Source organism: Narcine bancroftii, chromosome 2 (genome assembly GCF_036971445.1).
Source record: "Narcine bancroftii isolate sNarBan1 chromosome 2, sNarBan1.hap1, whole genome shotgun sequence".
In the NCBI taxonomy this organism is placed as follows: Eukaryota; Metazoa; Chordata; class Chondrichthyes; order Torpediniformes; family Narcinidae; genus Narcine; species Narcine bancroftii.
In genome coordinates, this window is record NC_091470.1 from 372,813,944 (window position 1) to 372,832,098 (window position 18,155).

The window sequence follows — 18,155 nt, forward strand, 5'->3', positions numbered from 1 at the left end:
GGTCATGCATGAAGCCTCCCTCGCTTTTCCTTGCAATTGACAACCATACATTTAGCTGCCTGGCTTTGTAATTCTCTGCAAGAGTGATTCAACTCCCAAAGGTATTTCAGAAGATGGGTGACAGCAGGAGACCGGACACCCTTTTGTACCCACTCCCTGGTTGCACATGATCATGGGGTGAAACACCAAAGTCGCCTGATGCTGCGATTGTAGTCGAAACCCATTGCTGAGAAACTCAGTAGGTCACAAAGTGTACTTTATATAGCAAAGATATACATAACTAATGTTTTAGGTCTGAATAAAATTATGGTGTGAATGGGGGCAGGGCTGACCACAGGCAGGTGGATAAGGGTGGGAGGGCATAACAGCACACGGGGAGGAAGAATGGATCTGTGAATGGAGAGGGAAGGGGTGGAGATCTGGAGGAAAGAAGACGAAGGGTTGGGAATGGAGGGAGAACAGGGAGTTAGGCTAGCAGAAACCGGAGGTGTCGATGTTAATGCCATCATTTGCAGAGTGGCCCAGACAGGATATTAGGCGTTGCTCTTCTAAGTTATAGGTGGCCCTGGTTTGGCGGTGCATGAGGCCATGGACAGACACGTTGGTGCAGGAATGGGCGCAGAATTGAAATTGTTGCCCACTGGAAGATCCCATTATCATGAGTGATCTTGGACCTATTCCACTTCCCTGTTCCATCCCATTGTTCCTTAAGTTTTTAAAAATGTATGGATTTTATTCCCGTCCTCTGAGTGGAAATTCTGGCAATTCACATGGACTAAATGAAGAAGTTCCTCCTGATTTCAGTCCTCAGCACTCTGGCCAAGGGAACCAACCCCTCCAGCAACTTCAGAGATAGATGTTTCAGTGAGATCACACATAACTCTTGTAATCGTCATAAAATATAACCACATTATGCTAAATCTCTCCTTGGTTGGAGAGTCATCCGTCCTCAAGTCATTCGAGTGAATCCGTGCTGCATTGTCTTGAGGACTTCAGATGTGACATCCACGCAGCATGCTCACTTCCCCTTCTGCCCCAGCCTCCCTCCGACCAAGATTGGTGGGTCGTTTGCTTTGCTAATTAACAGCTGTACCTGCATATTAATGTGATTTAAGTGTGAGGGTGATCTTTTAAAATTTACACTCAATTGACCAACAACCCCTGTACGTTTTTGGAAAGTGGGAGGAAACTGGAGAAAACCCTCGCAGACACAGGGAGAACATACAAACACCTTACAGAGAGCATAGGATTCAACCCGGGTCACTGGAGCTGTAACAGCGAAGTTGCTAACCCTGCACTGGCAGGATGCAAGATAATTAAGGGTTTAGGAAATGGGAATCAGAATGGCACCAGCACACAAAATGCTACTGAGTCCGTGTTGATAGCTTACATTTAAAAACAGAGATAAGGGAAACAAGATCATTCTGGTAAATGGTCATTTTCTGAAATGATGTTGGAGATTTTGCTACCCTCGGTAGTAATTATTAATAGTAATTATTACAGCGCCAGTTCGAATCCTGCGCTGTCTGTAAGGAGTTGGTACATTCTCCCCGTGACTGTGTGGGTTTCCTCCAGGTCTCTGGTTTCCTGCCACCCTTCAAAACGTATGGGGGTTTGTAGGTCAATTGAGTGTAATTGGGTGGCACGGACTTGTGGCTGGAAGGGCCTGTTACCGTATTGAATGTCTACATTTAAAATTTAAGCTCTTTTTATTAAACAGGTGGTGAACCATTACCTTGAACTTGCTGTAATCCAGGTAATGGAGGTGTTGTTCAAGAGGTAGCAATACATAAGCTAAGACCATAGGTGCAGAAGTGGGCCATTCAGCCCGTTGAGTCTGTTCTGCCATTCTATCATGAGGTGATCCATTCCCTCAGTCAGCCCTACTCCTCTGCCTTCTCCCCATAACCTTTGATACTCTGACTTCAAATACCTATCAATCTCTGTCTTAAATACACCCAACGACCTGGTCTCCGCAGTAAATTCCAGAGGTTCACCGCTCTCTACCATGGGAAACAACTTTGCCACATCTACTCTGTCCAGGCTTTTCAACATTCAAAATTCTTCTATGAGGTTCCCCCCCTCCCCCCCATTCTTCTGAACTGCAAGGAGTCCTGACTTGGGACAGGACACACCTTCCCTTGTCCTCCCGGGTTGCAGGGACTGTCATTGCTATGTGGGTTAGCTTGGTGAGTTACTGGTGTGGTTATATTACTTACATGGAGTGGTAGATATTGAATTCTTTGATTAAACAATTGAAAAGTATTGAATTTCCTCACTGTTGTCATTAAAGAGATTGGACTGCACTCTAATTCCAAATGGTGCTTGCAGCTGGTGGAAATGTCAGGAGGGGAGGAACCTTGCTGAAAAATATGTGGCGACTGAAAAGCAAAATGTTGCACTTGCTGGAAATCTGAAACAATTCCAAAATGTTGGAACACTTAGTTGGTCAGTAAATGTATGTGGAGAGTAGGAAAATTAACGTTCAAGGTTGGTGATTTTTCGGTTCCAGACTGACCAGTCTGGTTAACTATCTTCTGAAATACAGAGCAAAATACTCAAATCAAGGGCGTTCAGGGTGGATAGTAACTGTTGGCCTTGCCAGCAACACCCACATCCTATCAATGAATAACAGAAAATATCCAATATCATAACCTGATCCTTTAAACCTTGGTACCATTCCATTGAATGCATCGTGTCACATCAACCTGACGTTAGAGCTTGCTGCTGAGGTATCTATTAATCGTGATTTAAATGTTGTGCTTCCAGGCAGAGTCGCATTAAATCACGGAGTCACTAATTCATCAAGCCAGCCATTTTTCGGATGACGAGTGGGATGTATGTTTGCGTCACTTTGCAGGAAATCAGAAGTACGGTTTGTGGCAGCGCAGGACTCTAAGCCAATTAATGAATTGGAGGTGAGCTGTGTTGTATGTCTGTGCTTTTGAAGTCCACATCTGAGAATAAATTAGGCATCTCCTGAAGGGTGTTGCACCATTGGTGTTTTGTCTTGCATTGGGAAAGCGCTAAGGGTGTTCCACACCTGTGATGTGCTGAGCCAATGTGAACGAGTTCTGGCAGGTGTCTGCTCTCTGGGGAAAATGAAAACAGCGAGGAGTAAATCTGAAATAAAGCAGATGCAGGCTCTGGATCTGGAGTGGTTCTGTGTTAATGCATTGTGACTTGGCCTCTCTCCAGACGGGTGGACCTCCATAACCACTTTCTTTTACAGAAGGTGGAGGGAGCTCCATCAGATTTGCAGAGTGGATAGCAAGCTGGTTACAAAACGGAGCCAAGGATCATTCATCCGTTGTCGCCAGGAGGGAGGATTCCACAAGGAGAAGTGCTTGGTGCACTGTTACTTGTATACATGTCGTGGATTTAAATTGGGTCAAATAAAATGTAATTCCAAACTTCGTGATCAGTGCCATTCAGATTGCTTGCTTAATCCAGAAGAGGAATGTGACAAACCGTAGACATTGCAAACATTTATTTACAGATCAGCAAAATATGTTTCTTACTGACTGTTGCGAGGCGGCTCATTTTGGTAAGAAAAATAAAGAGGCCACCAATGGGTTGGATCATTTTAAATCTGGACGTACAGTGTGCTAACAGGCCCTTCTGGTCCACGAACTTCTGCTCCCCAAATACACCCATTAACCTACAACCCCTGTATGTTTCTGAAGGGTGGGAGGAAACTAGAACACCCAGATACAGGGAGAACTTAGAAACAGCACCGGATTCGAACCCTGGTTTCTGGCGCTGTGTTCAGCCCTACAGGACTAATTCCTGGTGCATGGGGATCTGGAGAACAGCTCTTTAAATTGCACTGTGTGTTCATTTCCAGATATAATTGAATAGCAGAGAATTAAAGGCCAGATCATTGTTTAGTTCAGGTCATCACAGTCATTACAGGACCAAGGCCTCGGACTGTGTGCTGTAATGTTCTTTGTTCACAGAATGAAAATGTCAAACAGCCATTCGAAGTGTCCAAAAACACATGCTGGGGTGTAGCCAGCAGAGTCAGGAGTATCAGGGACCAGGGAAAATACAAAATGCAGGCAGTTGGGACAAAATCGGAGTGTCATCTTGGTCAGTAGGGATGAGTTGGGCTGAAGTAACTTGTATTTCCAAGTCCGGGCAGTAAGTTGGAGGTCACGGAGTTCCTGTGATATTGGTCACTCTTTTAATTCCCTTTGAATGGAGGGGTGTCCATAAGTTAACACTGGATGTCCTGCACATTGCACAGTGGGGTGGTAATTGTGGGTCAGATGTGGAATTCAAACAAACTGTTCTCTACCTGTCGTGAAACCCAAAAGTCAGTGTAGTAAAAACACACCTGCTGGGGAAACTCAGCAGGTCAAACAGTGGACTTTAAATTACAAACATTAAGATACAGAACCAACGTTTCGGGCTTGAGCCCTTCATCAAGGTGTGAGCAATATGTAGGCAGGGGAAATCAGAGGGGGGGGCAGGGGAAGGAGCACAGTCCACAGGCTCGAGGACATGGGTGGACATGGGAAGGAGGTCACAAGGGAGGGTGTTGAGGGATGTGGGGGGCTGGGGAAGAGAAAGGAGGGAGGGGGTGGAGGGCAGGGGAAATCAGGTGGGGGTGGGGAGGTCAGAGGGGGGAGGTGCGAAGCGGGGAGGTTGGGGGCAGGGGAGGTCGGGGAGGAGGGGGAAGGTGGGAACAAAGAGGTCAGGGGGAGGTGGAGGGTAGGGGAGGCCAGAGGAAGGAGGTGGGGGATAGGGGAAGCCAAAGGGAGAAAGTGGGGGTAGAGGAGGTCAAAGGAGCATGGTGGTGGGGGGGCGGGAGATGAGAGGGTCCAAGGTTTGGGGAAAAGGGAAGAAAGGGGCTCAAAGGAGATGGAGGAGAGCAGGAAGAGGGGTGAGGGGAAAGGAGTGGTGGGGGGGGGGGGATGAGTCTGTGGGATTCAGCAGTGGAGGTGCTAGCCTTGCGGAGGCTGAGGTTGGTGTGGGAACCAAGGGAGTAGAGGATGTGAGAGAATCTCAAACTGGTGCCACTGTTTAATTAGGGGTCACCTACAGTAGACAAGACAGCAGTTAGAGGCAAAATATTTTTCTTCACAAGCTTGAGTTTTTTTAAAAATTCTCTTTCTCAAAAGGCAACAGTAGCAGAGAGTTTGAATATTTATAAGAGGGAGGTAGGTACTTGAAAGGTTACAGGGTGGACAGAAATGCTGACATCCAATTAGATTAGCCATGATTTATATAATGCAGCAAACTCTAGAGGGGTTGAATGGCCTACTCTACTGGCTGTTGAAAGGTGTGGACAGAGTAAATGTAAAAAGGTCATTCCCCACGGTGGGAGAGTCTAGGACAAGAGGGCACAACTTCAGGATTGAAGGGCGTCCTCTTAGAACAGAGCTGTGGAGAAATTTCTTCAGCCAGAGGTTGGTAAATCTGGTGAATTTGTTACCACAGGCATTTGCGAAGGTTGGGTCACTGGGCGTATTTAATGCAAAGATTGATACTGTAGGTTCTTTTATTTTGAACATTTTATTTTTCATGAATACATTCATACAATCTTTAATTTTTATACATGTCAAATATATTAAATATCTGCAAAGCTTCGCACCCCCCCCCCCCCGCACAATACAAAAAATATATAACTTCATGTATTGTCAGAGCTCTCATTTTTCATAATTCTTTTTTGAGGCTAGCCCATCATTGCATACATGAAAGGGCCAAATTTATAATTGGGCCCCTACATAATCCAAGTACAGATGCCATTTCTTAATGAATGTGTTACAGCGGCGGCTACTCTGCTCCTGCAATAACACACGCAACCAGCTGGGTTGAGCTCAGTGAGCAGACTAGTTTATTGCAGGCTGCTGGGCTGCACTTATACTCTCAGTCCGGACCTGGCTGAGAACTGCGCTGGAGGGCACTGATGTCACCTGGGCGTCACGTGGTCCCCAAGCGCGGGCTTCTGAGTCCCGAGCTGGAAGGAAGGGAAACCCTTACGGCGCCATTTTGGCCAGCTGCCCCGCCGCGTGGCTTACAAGCGGGACCAGTTCGCCTGCCTTGTGGTGAGCCTCCACAGTGTCATATTTATTCTTGAAATTAAAAGTAATTTTCTCCGTGTGTATACAAGTACGTAACTCGAGGCCCATCGAGCAATAAGAAGGGGAAATTCGGATTTCCAAGCGATCGCTAGACACTTCTTAGTCGCAGTCAGAGCTACTTTAACAAAGCATATTTGAAATTTAGTCAGTTTGTAGCTCACGTCCATAAGGTTGCCCAAATGGTACAGCCCTGAGTCACATTGGAAAGACACTCCTGTTCCTCTTGTGAGTATTTCAGCAATATCGTTACCAGAATGGCCTTCCGACCAGGTAGAGCGTGAAAAAGGTTCCAATTTCAATACTACATCTGATGCACGTTTTGGATATTTCAGATTTTCATTAAAAGTAGTTTTTGTGGGTGTGAGATATAATTGATGTAAAAAATTGTATTGAACCAATCCATATCTCACATTGATTGTTGATGTTATACTATCCAAACATCAATCCGACCAACACTCCTCTGGTATCATAGCACCAAGGTCTGACCCCCTCCTCTCTCTCAACTTTTGCATCTTTGCCTTGGAGAACAAAATGCATCCTAGTTATAAATTTGGGTATATTTCCGAGCCCAAGCATCCCTTCCTCCTCAACTTGAAGGCAGGACCATTATGGGGCCCCATCTTTCTCGCAAGAAGGACCTTAATTGAAGAAAGCAGTGGAAGATTCTATTCGTCAAGTCATAGTTCTGTTTAAATTGTTCAAAGGACATGAGTAGACCTTCCTCATAACACTTCAATATGTCTAATTCCTTTCTCATACCAAGTCTGTGCTCCAGTTCTGTATCATTTCCTCATGTGGCACCTTCAGAAGTTCCAAGTTCACCACATCCTCTGTTTCACCTTCATCTATTGTGCTCAGTACAACCTCAGATAATTCCCCTTTCGCAAATCCATGCTGACTGCCAATCCAGTTATCTTTGTCTGAATGCCCTCTTACCACTTCCTTAATGATAGATTCCAACATTTTTGGATTGCCACAAACTGACCACAGGTCAGTTGATTTCTCTCCCTCCCTTTTCTGAAATAGTGTGTTCTTTTCGCTGCTCTCCAAGTTGTGGAACCCATGCCAGAACCTGAAAGATTGCAATCAGTTCCTTAACTACTCAGACCCACTTCCTGGCTGAGCCTTCGCTGTTACTGCGTACTCTGTATTTCTCCTCTTGCTCCTGTGCCCCCTGCTCTCCTCCCTTCTCCTGCTCTTTCAGCGTTAGACCTGATGCAGGATGCAAGAAAAGGAGAGTGATGTGCATGGCAGCAGGGAAATCCGCCCATTGTTATCCTTATTTTAAAAAAAAGGAAATTAATGCGAGTTTGAAACCTGTTTGGAGTTTGATAGAAGTTGATTCTCACTGTTTGTACAGTGCCAGTGTTGAACTTTGGGCCACATGTTTGGTGATTTGTTGGATCCTCAGTAATAAATCTTGTGATCCTGAGCTTGCATTTCACATATTGATCTGGAGTTTATTTTCCGTGGGATTGTCTGTCTGCAAGTGAGATTCTTGCTGCAGTTGTGAAAGTACCAATAACCTATGATTATCTGTAATACGTCAACATTCTCTGTGTGATGGCAGTGGTGGGGAGGGGCGATGGCATAAATAGGTTTGTGGGGTGGGGAGGAGTTACACAATCTGTAAATGAAAGGAATTATTTTTTGAATGTTTTATTTTTGATTTTCAAATTACACACAATACAATCTCTTTCATCCCCTTTTGTCACATACTGAGTCCATTTTTATCCCCTCACTATCTCCTCCCCATCACCCCCCCTCCCCTTTGCCCTGATACAATTGAGAATAAAGTCACATAAATATTACAGATCCGGAAAACACAAAAACCAAATACCGGTGGGGTCAACGACCATAGGAGAAAAGCCGAGTGAAAACAACCAAGGTGATCAGGTAACCAAAGGGAAGGAATGAAAATAAAAATTGACTAACAGAGCCCGTCGTCTGCGCCATGTCCCACTTCATTATCCAACTCGTTTCCCTGCTGGGATGAATTGTTTCAGTACCCTTGTTCCAAAGGGGGATAGTCATATCTGCAGACCCATATACTGTAGATAAGGTAGCCGCACTTTAATGAATGTGCCATTTTTCCTCCTTAAGTTATACAACTCTGCATTTCCATATTCCATTGTGTGGTATTTCGTTGGGAGTCACACTTCCACGTGACTGCTATACATTTCCTGGCTGCCGCCAAGGTGACCTTCACAAACTGACTTTGGTACATGGACAGTTTAAAACTCGTATCATACTGTTTCCCAGAAGGTAAAATTCTGGATCCTGTAAAAAATCCACCTTTGTAATTTTTATCAGAATGTCCTGGAAGTGCAATTATTAATCAAATTTCAATACCACCAGCTACAGCCCATGTCACCTCCCATTCTCATCCAAGTCATAACAGAGGACTTAGCACCCATTCCTGCAGTTGTCCATGCCACTGGTCACACACAGGCCTCCAACCTGAAAAACATCCCTCCACTACCACTCTTTGATGACCAACAATTTGTATTCAATGGGCCAGCAGGCATGGACCCCACATGATCTCTTCTTGTGGACTAGCCTACCATTCAGGACCCTGCTAAAGTCCACGTAATGGTAAAGAATCTTTCATGGAGAAATACAGACAACTGAGGCCAGTTGTAGCAAAACATATTAGTTATTGGATGAAGGACTCATTCATTGGTACATTATAATCCAGTGCCAGTGAAACTCTGGATCATGACTTGATATCTGGGATCTCTTATCTGATTTTTGGTGCCCAATTCTTTAGTAAATGCTTGAACTGCAGAGGGATTCACTTTTTTTCTTTTTAATTTCAGACTCATAACAAAAATTGTCCTGTAATTAGGGAGATATTTGTATCTCCCTGTGATGCCATTTTCAGGGAATTATGTATCTGTATTCCCAGATCCCTCTGTTCTAACCCGCTCTTAGGTACCCTACCACTTACTGTATGTGTCCTAGCTTGGTTTGTCCTTCCAAAATGCAGCACCTCACAATTATCTGCATTAAATTCTATCTGTCATTTTTATGGCTGGTCCAGATTCTGATGTAAGCTTTGAAAGCCTTCCTCGCTGCCTACAATACGTCCAATCTTTGTGTCATCTGCAAATGTGCTGATCCAATTTACCTCATGATCATCTAGATCATTGATAGAGATGACAAACAATGGACCCACATCGATCCTAGAGGCACACCACTAGCCACAGGCCTCCAGTCAGAGAGGCAAACCTCCATTCCTCTCTGGATTCTCCCATAAAGCCCATATCCCTATATCAGTTCTTGCCTTTGCCAATGCAGGTAGATCCTATTTCTGAAAGCTCCTCCAGAAGATGAGCACCATCCTTCTCTCTCCACGGATGATGGGTGGCTCAACAAGTTGCCCCAGCGATTTGTTTACTCCAGGTTCTAGCAGCTTCAGTCTCTTGCGCAAACCAGTGATGTTCCTTTGTCTAAAAAGGGCCACAGAGACAAACCAGGAAAATATTGGCCAGAGATCCTTCCAACAATAGGAAAGTTATTTTTTGGCAGAGATTCTTAGGAACAGAATTTACTTGCTTTTGGGAAAAAGTAGGCTTGTCAGGGCTAGTCAGCATGGCTTTGTGTGGGGAGATGGGCTTTTGAGGAGGTGATGAAGATTATTGATAGGCTTAGGACAGAGGATGTGCCCTTTAGTGAGCCATTTGGCAAGGTTCAGATGATTGAGTTACTGGGATCTGTGTGCTTTGGAAAGTTGGATCCAAAATTGGCTTGGTCAAAGAAGACAGGGGAGTGGTATATTATCGGAGTGAAGGTCTATGACCAGCAATGTTGCACATGGATTTGTGTTGGGTTTTTTGAATATTTTATTTTTAATTTTCATAGACTCATAAAAATTCAAACAACCAACACAATCCTTTTCAACACTCATATAACATACAGAATCTGTAATTATCCCCCCCCCCCCCCACCCCAATATATGCGGTCATATAAATTGTTCAGATACAATTACCAGTGAGGTTCACGACCCCTACAGAAACCAAGGGAAAACAACCAGGGTAACTAAATAACAAGGGTAAGGAATCAAAAGAAAGAAGTAAAATCAAAACTAGAAAAAACTGTCATCTGTGTCATGTCCCATCTTCTTAATCCCACTCATTTCCCAGCTGGGACTAATTGTTACTGAGCCTATATTTCAAAGTGGGGGGGCTAGTCAAATCTGCCTGCCCATGTATTTCAAATAGGGCTGCCCCACTCTAATGAACTTGTCATGTTTGCTCCTTAGTCTGTACATGATTTTCTCCAGGGGAACACAACTCTGCATTTCCACATTCCATCGTGTGGTATTTAGCTGGGAGTCAGACCTCCACGTGACTTATACACTTCTTGGCTACCGACAAGGTGACCTTCACAAATGAAATTTGGCATTAGGACAGTCTAAAAGTCTGGATTCTGTGGAAAATCCACTTTTGTAATTTTTTTCAGAATGCCCCCCAGGTCTTTCCAGAAAGATCTTACCTTTGTACACTGCCAGGTGGAGTGGACAAAGGCTCCAACCTCCACACCTCACCTGAAGCACATTTCCAAAATTTCTGGCTTTGATTTGTGTAATTTTTGTGCAGTGAGGTACAGATGGTGCAAGAATTTATATTACACTAACCTGTATCTGGCATTAATGACTCCAGTCACGCTGTCCAGACACTGGTTTTGCCACCACTCTTCATTTATTGTTGTACCCAAGTCCAACTCCCATCTTTCTCTCAACCTGTGTAAGCCCAGCTTCAGACCCTCACTTTGGAATATGTAATACATCTTAGAGATAAATTTATATACATTCCCCTGTCAAAAGGTTTAGATAGGGTGGATGTGGGTAAGATGTTTCCCTTGGTGGGTGAATCGAGGATAAGGGGTCATAGTCTGAAAATTAGAGGTTATCCATTTAAAACAGTGATTAGGAAGAACTTCTTTAGCCAGAGGGTCGTGGATCTGTGGAACTCACTGCCGCATACAGCAGTGGAAGCCAGATCACTGGGAGTATTTAAACAAGAAATAGACAAGTATCTCATTAGTGAGGACATGAAGGGATATGGGGAAAAGGCTGGAAATTGGAACTAGTGTAGAGTAGCTTAGTGTAGATTTACGGAACAGACTTGATAGGCCGAGTGGCCTTCTTCTGTTCCTTTGTCTTGTGATCTTGTGAATTAGAATTTCCATGTTACTACATCTAGGTAGGGTCATCTAGGATTGTCCCAATTTTTCCCTTAAGGGAAAAATTTGCAGATAGCAGAAGAATGTTCTTTTAGACAAATCGTTTTTGTCCCTCAACTGCTCGAATGACATGAGCTGCCTTCGCTTGTAACAATCCTCGATACACGTGATCCCTTTCTGGCACCAGGTGTCCGGGATTTTATTACCCAGTCAAGGGTATCAAGTTGTTCTGGGTCAAAGGTGTTTTGGGAGGTAACTCCACCTTCAATCCAACACATTGATTCATTCTTTACCACATCTGAAGTACAGCTTTAGTGTGGGGTTATCCATTTTCTTTGAAATTAATTTAGTGTCCCATTTGTATATAAACTCTCCTGCTGTCTTTTCAACTACCACATGCAGTCCAATTTGAGCCCAGGAAAGTGGAGGGGAGGGTGGAGCCTCTCTCAGAGAGGGAGGCGATAAACTTTGCCTGGGTTGCCCAGTAATTTTTTCTGAAATCAGGTAATTTTAAATCCCCCTAAATTATAATCCCATGTCAACATTTCCATGGAGATTCTACCCAGTTTACTGTTCTTTAGAAACCTTCTGACACATACCTTGAGCATCTTAAAAAAGCCCTGGGGCAACGAAATGGGTAACGATTGAAAAAGTTACTGGAACCTTGACATCGCCTTCATTCTGACACAGTTAACTCTGCCCATCAATGTTAGGGGCAGAGTCTTCCATCTAGCAAGATCGTCCTCAACCTTCCAGAGCAAAGGGAGATAATTACATTTGTATAAATTCCATAAATCTTTGTCTACTTTTACCCTCAGATATTTAATGCTTTCTTGTGGCCATTTAAGTGGACTTCTCTGTTGATATTGTCTGTAATCTCTGTTTGTCCAAGGCATAATTTCATTTTTTCCAAATTTACCTTGTACCTCAAGACCTTCCCATAATCCTCCAGTATGTACCGCAGCCTGGTCAATGACCACTCACCCCCACCGGGATCTGTCCAATACACTAACACATCATCAGGTAAAAGGTTGATTTTGTGTTTCATCTGGCCCACCCTGAACCCCTTTATGTCTGGATCCCGCCAAATGGCTTCTGCCAGCGTCTCAATTGCCAGTATGAACAGCGCTGGGGACAATGGGCAGCCCTGCCTACTGGACCCGCTCAATGGAATCACTGGACTAATCTGCCCATTGAAATAATTTTTGCTTGGGTTTACAATAAAGTGTCCTCACCCAATTAATAAATGTTTTACCCAATCCAAATTGCTCCAATACCTTGAACAAAAAGTCCCACTCCAATTTGTCGAAAGACAGGTCAAAGACAGGCAGGTGGGACAATTATAGATGGGACATCTTGGTCGGTGCAGGAAGGTGGAGCTGATGGACCTGTTTCCATGCTGTAGACTCCAGCTCTGGGTCTTGTGCATTTGGACAGAAGTGGCCATTTGACTCCACAGATTCCCTCCCTTGAAACGCCTTTCTCACATTCTCTCCAACTTCTATTGCCTTTTGTTTCTTTTTCTGCCTACTTCCATAGCAACCAGTTAACCAAGCAGTATGTGTTTGGTATTTGGGAAGAAACAGGAACACCCAGCACAAGCCCACATAATTCACACTCCCTTAGCCCGAAATGTCAACCAGCTAGAAATGGCATCCAGTCTGAATGAAGCAAAACTTTACTGCATCTACCCTTGGGAGGGCTGAGACTGAAATTCGTTCTGTTCCACAGCCTCATCAGTCCACAGTCAGGACTGATGCTGAATCAATCCAGAGGAACACTTGCTCCTTGAAGCACAGGAATCCATGCCTGCTCTCCGCAAGAACAACCCAGCTCGTTATGCTCTCCCAGCCTCTTCTCCGAACCATGCAGATTTTTGCCTTTCATCAATTCCCCAACTGAATGCAAGAATTTACTAGTTCTTTCTTGGCTTTCTCTGTGCTTTTGTTAAAAAGAAACATTTTTTCTTGGTGAGACTTTTGACATTCTGTGTGCTCTGGTTCTTGACCTCTCTGCCAATTTTCCCAGCTATTCTGTTTAAATTCTTCAAAATACCATTTTTTTTAAAAAAGGCAGTACAGTGGGCGTAGCGGTTAGCACAAAGCTATTAGTGGGGCTTGGATCCAGCTCTGTCCGTAAGGAGTTTGTATGTTCTCCCTGTGTCTGTGTGGGTTTTTCCCAGGGCCTCTGGTTTTCTCCCACCCTTCAAAACATACTGGGGGTGTAGGTTAATTTGATGTGATTGGGCAACATGGGCTCGTGGGCCAAAATGGCCTGTAACTGTGCTGTATGTTTAAATTTAAATTGAAAAATGTACATATGTCAGATTCCCTCTGAACCTCCTATTCCAGCGAAAACAACCCCAGCTTCTGCAATCTCTACAAATTTATTTTTATAGACGTGCAGCATGGTAACAGGCCCTTTTTACCCACAAGCCCGTGCTGCCCAATCACAACCCCTGGTACATTTTGAATGATGGGGGGGGGAAACTGGAGCACCCAGAGAAAACCCATGCAGACATGGGAGAATGTACAAACACCTTACAGACAACGCGGGATTTGTTCGAACGCTGGTGCTGTAACAGCATTGGCCTGACCACTTTGACAACCATTGCCTTCATCTCTTCTCCACTGTCCCTGAGGCTTTCACATCTTCCCCCAGTGTGGCACCAGAACTAGACACACTTCAGATGTGATCATCCTGATGCCCTTTCTCTGAGTGTACATCACTAAAATCTCCAGATGCTGGGCTTTTCCCACTTGCCAGTTGTCTTAACATTTTCCGTGAATTCTGTACATATGCTCCATATGTCTTCTTTGGCTTGGCTTCGCGGACGAAGATTTATGGGGGGGTAATGTCCACGTCAGCTGCAGGCTCGTTTGTGGCTGACAAGTCCAATGCGGGACAGGCAGACATGGTTGCAGCGGTTGCAAGGGAAAATTGGTTGGTTGGGGTTGGGTGTTGGGTTTTTCCTCCTTTGTCTTTAGTCAGTGAGGTGGGCTCTGCGGTCTTCTTCAAAGGAGGTTGCTGCCCGCCGAACGGTGAGGCGCCAAGATGAACGGTTTGAGGCGAGATCAGCCCACTGGCGGTGGTCAATGTGGCAGGCACCAAGAGATTTCTTTAGGCAGTCCTTGTACCTCTTCTTTGGTGCACCTCTGTCACGGTGGCCAGTGGAGAGCTCGCCATATAACACGATCTTGGGAAGGCGATGGTCCTCCATTCTGGAGACGTGACCTACCCAGCGCAGTTGGATCTTCAGCAGCGTGGATTCGATGCTGTCGGCCTCTGCCATCTTGAGTACTTCGATGTTGGAGATGAAGTCGCTCCAATGAATGTTGAGGATGGAGCGGAGACAACGCTGGCGGAAGCGTTCTAGGAGCTGTAGGTGATGCCGGTAGAGGACCCATGATTCGGAGCCAAACAGGTGTGTGGGTATGACAACGGCTCTGTATACGCTAATCTTTGTGAGGTTTTTCAGTTGGTTGTTTTTCCAGACTCTTTTGTGTAGTCTTCCAAAGGCGCTATTTGCCTTGGTGAGTCTGTTGTCTATCTCATTGTCGATCCTTGCATCTGATGAAATGGATGAGATAGGTAAACTGGTTGACCGTTTTGAGTTTTGTGTGCCCGATGGAGATGTGGGGGGGCTGGTAGTCATGGTGGGGAGCTGGCTGATGGAGGACCTCAGTTTTCTTCAGGCTGACTTCCAGGCCAAACATTTTGGCAGTTTCCGCAAAACAGGGCGTCAAGCGCTGAAGAGCTGGCTCTGAATGGACAACTAAAGCGGCATCGTCTGCAAAGAGTCTCCATAGATCACCATTTCTGTATCCCCTTTAGAAATAGCTATACGGTTTATATTTCCTCTTCTAATATTTTCCACGTTGAACTGTTTTGGGATTTGTGCTGTGTATGCCCATTTCAAGTCATTAATATGCCTTAGAAAGAGCAGAGATTTTTCAACCATCTCCTGGGGGGCTTCACGGACAACCTCCTGGAAATTAAATGTTCATTTCACCTGTCTTCTCTCTCTGCTGCTCAACCCACTTTATGCCAAAGGCACTAATCTCGATGCTATGCAGCAATTTATCCAAAACCTTTTAAAGTTCATATGCACCATATCAATCTCCTCAAGATGGAGATTATTTGACCCTGGATTGAACTTGCTTCGCATCTGCTCTGATGACTCAATACTCTTTAATTATCTCTAAAAGTGGCTGTTTTCACGGTTTGCCAACCAGCGAATTATGTTAAACGTAAAACTTGTCTCTCTCTGCTCCCCATCTTCTCGCACACAGGAAGCCTGTTCACTCTTCACTGTTGATCTTCAGTGATTATTTCAGAATTCATATCTTTGTCAATTGTGCCTTCTTGGGTACTGAGATGATGGTGGCTGTCTTGAAACCCGTGGGGACGATTGACTGTTGCAGTAACATGCTGAACATGTCCATAAGGACCTCTGTCAGTTGGTCTGCACAGTCCTTCAGTACCTGACTTGATATGTTGTCTGGTCCAACCCCCTGGTGTGGGTTCACCTTGGATAGGGTTCTTCTCACCTTGGCCATGGCTATGCAGGGGGCCCATTCACCAGGGGAACATGGAGCTTTCTTCTGCATCAGCCTATTCTTTTCATTGAACTGTGCATAGAAGATGTTCATCCTGTCCAGAAGGGGGACGTCATTGTCTTTGAACTGCAAGGTTGTCTTGTGATCTGTTATAGTTTTGATCCCTTGCCACATGAACCTTATGTCTTTGGTGTCACACATCTGATTATGGATCTTCCTTGTGTAACCATGCTTTGCCTACCAGATTGCACGGGAGAGTTCTGCCTTGGCTAATGTTGATTCCATCTTGTCTCCAGTCCTGAAGACAGCATCATGAGTTCTGAGAAGTGCCTGGACATCTGCATCCACCCATGGATTTTGAACCCCCTGTTTCAGTGTTTGAGGCTGGATGTGGCGGGGAGAATTGTTTGAGTTTGCTGCCTGTAATTGCAGCGAGATGTGTCATGGGGAATGGAGCACTGTGTGAGCTGAATCTGTTGTCCTGGCACTCTGAGGGCAGGGCCTTCCTGTTCCCCTCTCTTCTGCGGTCAACTTCCTGAGTTCCAGCAGGGAGTCTTTGCAAGTTGCTGAGTCCTCATTAGCCAGGACATCAGGAAAGCTGGAATCTGATTGTGGATGTCGAAGGTTGGCTGCACCGATTGACTGACTGCTTTTGACGTTTCCTGGCACTCGCATCAAAAGTCTCCACAGCTTTCTGATGATTAGCAATGGGCAGAACCATTCAAGCCTTTCAGGGCCTAACATCACTGTTAGACAAAGACTGGTTTCCACCTTAACTCCTATTCCCTTTCCCCAACTCACTGTGGTCCACAACTTTAGTTAGGAAGTGATCCACATTCTCTTCCCTCTTCACGTGAAGAAATATTCCTGAATGATCGGGCTCTGATTTAAAGATGGAGTTGTGTGAAGGCCAGGCTTGGTAAGGATGGCACATCTCCTTTCCATAGCACCTTGAGATGCCTCAGCCTCTGTGGTGGGTTTGAGATTGATCTCTGAACGATGACTCAGTCTCTGGATAGTCCCTCAGTCACAACCACTGATATCGCATAAAAATAATGCTGAAAGATTCTGCAGGGCACATGGCATCTACAAAGAGAAAAGCTGGCATTTGAGGTGACTAACGTTGTAACCAGGCGAAGAATCATTACCTTTGAAACATTTATTGAATTGTAAGCAGGAGTGGTGAAAGTAAAACTAAACAAGGGTTGAGACTATAAGGGGTAGAGAATGAGAGCAGAATAACCACAGTTGATCTGTGACTAGAAAATGAATGATAATAGACCGAAGAAATTGCTGGAATGGTGAGATACGGAACACTATATCAAATCCCTTGGGAAATCTAGTACGCTCTATCCATTTGTTTCCACCTTCATGCAAGTCAAGTTTATTGTTGTCTCATTGTACAAGTACAACCCGATGAATCAGCGTTCTTCGGTCCACGGTGCAAAACACGCACACAACCAGATATAACACACGTACAGATAATACATACGCAGGACAAGTATTTCATCTCTCCAAATAAATAAGTAATAGGTTGCTTCATGAAAGTGAGAATCCTGGATGGTGAGTGTGAGCAGATCCTTTAGTCATTCAGCATTCTCACTGCTCCTGGGGAGAAGATTAGAGAATATTTTACCATTAATTACTGATCTGGACCAAAACAGTTTTATTAAAAATCGTTACTCTCATTATAACGTGCATCAATTATTGAATATATCTTATACTTGCCTTCCACTTCAGCTCGTGAATGTGTTCTTTCATTAGATGCCAAGAAGGATATCAGAGTTTTCCTTTGCCAGGTCTATAATTATCTTTTCCAACCTTCTTTGTTAGACACAGGTTTCAAGGAGTGGTATACATTACTAAAAGTTTTAAAGATCTTTTTATTCAACATCATTTTGCTTTTATTTGAATATTTGACAGTAAAATTTAAACTTCTTAATAGACATTTTTTCAGCTATTTACAAATTAGGCATTTTGTTCAGTCCAAACTTTCTGAATTCCTTCGAATTACTGAAATAAGCATTCTTGATTTACTTTTTAATTTGCAGTTTTTCCATTGTTTTTAATATCAATTATTTATAATAACTTAATGGACTTAAGAACAGCCTCAGTGGCTGGGATTAAGAATGAATGGGAATGGGATTTGATCACTTTTAGATGAGGACTGGGACACCAGTCTTAATTTGATTAATGACTCCTCATTTTGTGCACAACATGGTTTGCTACAATTTACGATGCTGCGTAGAATATACGTCTAAAGTTAAATGATCTTACAAGAGAAAAAGAATGCAAGTAGTCCATTGGGCTCATCGAGTCT

General features: G+C 44.3%; 1 protein-coding gene across 5 annotated transcripts in view; it reads left to right on the forward strand.

The window, feature by feature from the left end:
- The window catches only part of LOC138755891 (anion exchange protein 2-like), a 356,627-nt gene that overhangs the window by 28,805 nt on the left and 309,667 nt on the right, over positions 1-18,155 (forward strand). For 4 of the 5 annotated variants that reach the window (XM_069922672.1, XM_069922674.1, XM_069922670.1 and 1 more), the window contains exon 2: positions 2,770-2,918. The exons of the other annotated variant lie outside the window; for it this stretch is intronic. The gene's annotated coding sequence lies outside the window, so the exon portion shown is untranslated. The remainder of the gene's footprint in view (positions 1-2,769; positions 2,919-18,155) is intronic. 5 annotated transcript variants of the gene reach the window in all.